The sequence below is a fragment of the Ornithorhynchus anatinus genome, chromosome 1 (genome assembly GCF_004115215.2).
Source record: "Ornithorhynchus anatinus isolate Pmale09 chromosome 1, mOrnAna1.pri.v4, whole genome shotgun sequence".
Taxonomy (NCBI): Eukaryota; Metazoa; Chordata; class Mammalia; order Monotremata; family Ornithorhynchidae; genus Ornithorhynchus; species Ornithorhynchus anatinus.
Window position 1 is genome coordinate 66,579,863 of NC_041728.1, and position 2,375 is coordinate 66,582,237.

Here is a 2,375-nt window from a genome sequence, read left to right on the forward strand (position 1 = left end):
AGTAGCATCTGGGGGAAGTGGTGTGTGGAGGAGGAGGAGGAGGAGGTTGGCAGTGTCAGAGGATTGTAGCTCCAGGAGCTTTTTCCAATCTTCTGCCAAGGGATCAGAATGGACTCCTTTGCTCAGCAGACCGGTAGTGGACCCTTGATGGAATGGAGTGAGTATGTATGTGTCACTCCCTTGCACATTGGTAAAACTAAGTAAAAAACTTTTCACAGTAACCTTCGTGGTTGGTGGTATGGTCTGATTTTTACCTCATGTCACTGAAGCTTCCCCAGTCCAGGAAAGTTCTGTTTGGTATGAGCTGGGAGCTTGTGATGTTCTGTGCTTCAGTTTCTTCAACTGTAAAAAGCAGATTAAATCCTACTCCCTCCTACTTAGACTGCGAGCCTTATATGGGACACAGACAGTGTCTAACCTGATGAACCTGTATCTACCCCAGTAGAAGCAGCGTGGCATAGTGGAAAGAGCACGGGCTTGGGATTCAGAGATCATGGGTTCTAATCCTGGCTCCATCACTTGTTCGTTCATTCAATAGTATTTATTGAGTGCTTACTATGTGCAGAGCACTGTACTAAGTGCTTGGAATGTACAAATTGGTAACAGAGACAGTCCCTGCCCTTTGATGGGCTACTTGTCTGCTGTGTGACTTTGGGCAAGTCACTTCACTTCTCTGTGCCTCAGTTACCTCATCTGTAAAATAAGGAGTAAGATGGTGAGTCCCTCATGGGGCAACTTGATTACTTTGTATTTACCCCAGTGCTTAGAACAGTGCTTGGCACATAGCCAGCTCTTAACAAATACTGTTATTATTACGTAGAACAGTACATGACACTAAGTGCTTAACAAATACCATCAAAAATGGGGACTGTCAGAAATGATTTTTTACGGGTACAGTGAGTTGGCATTAGAGGACCAAACTGGGCTGGATATGAGAAGAGTAGTGAGGTAAGAGGGGGTCAAGGTGATTGTGCCCTTAAAGCTGATGGTGAGGAGCTTCTGTTTGCAGAGGTGGATGGGCAACCACTGGAGGTTCTTGAGGAGTGGGGAAACAAGGACTGATCATCTGTGAGTAGAAACAAAGTGAAGATGACTATTTTGAACAGTCGAGACAGTGGATGGACATTCCACCAAACAGCCTGGACCTCAATAACTGGGAAACACCAATCCAGAAAGCCAAAAATACCAGGCCCAATGACAAGTCTCTTTGATCTTCAAACCTCTATGAAAATCACATCTCCTCCAAGAAGCCTTCCCTGACTAACCTCTCCTTTCCCCACCTTATTTGTCCTCCCTTCTCTGATGTCTGTGCATTTGAATCTGTACTCATTTAGCATTTGGATACTCAGCCTCAGGTCCACAGCACCTATGTATATATCCTTATACTCTGCCACTCCTACGTGGGGTTTGTTTTTTTTTTTTGGTATTTGTTAGGAGCTTACTATATGCCAAGAACTGTAGTAAGCCCTGGGATAGATTGAAGTTTATCAATTCAGACACACTCTAACCCACAAGGGGCTCACAGTCTAAATAGGGAGGATTAGGATTTAATCCCCGTTTTATAATGTGGAAACGGAGGGACTAGAAGCTAAGTGACCTAGGTCATACTGCAGACAGGAGGAAGAGCCGGGATTAGAATGCAGGTCCTCTGACTCCCAGGCCCAGGATCTTTCTATTAGGCAAAACTTGATTGTAAGATTGGTGAGGTGAGAGATCGTGTCCATGAATCTATTGAAGAGTACTCTTTCGAGTGTGTAGTACACTGCTGTGTACCCAGTAAATGGTTTCATGTTTGAGTGGTTGATTGTTCAAAGATGAATGCTAGCCCATTCTGAAGAAAATCTAACAAATCAGTTGCTAGGCTGCATCTTGGAGGGAGTAGTTGATGATGGGTTGATGGAAAAAAAAATAGACCAGCCAATGATCCGATTAGAGATTAGCGATGCTTTCTGAAATGTACCTTATTTTGGCTAAAATTCACAGCCCATGGTATTGTTAGATCCAACAAAGTAGGCTTTTTGTAACTCCCATTTCTAAAACAACAGGGAACAACTAGATCCTTGACATATTGGCAGTTTACTAAGAAATGTGTTAAGCTCGATAATAAATCTGGCATATTTCCAGTTAAGATTGACACTGCTTAAGACATAGACAGGGCTGATGTTTGTTCAGACCTATTAAAATGCGACCTCTGAATTCTCTAATAAATTTAAGGTCAAGTCCCAGGAAGAGCATGGTCCAGAAAGTATCTATCCTAATGTAATATTTATGAAAGGCAGCTCTCCCTGTCTTTCTGTTTCTCTCTCTGTCTCTCTCTCCCTGCACATACATGTCACCATATGTAGAGGTATGCATAAGAGTTGCAGCTTGGTGTA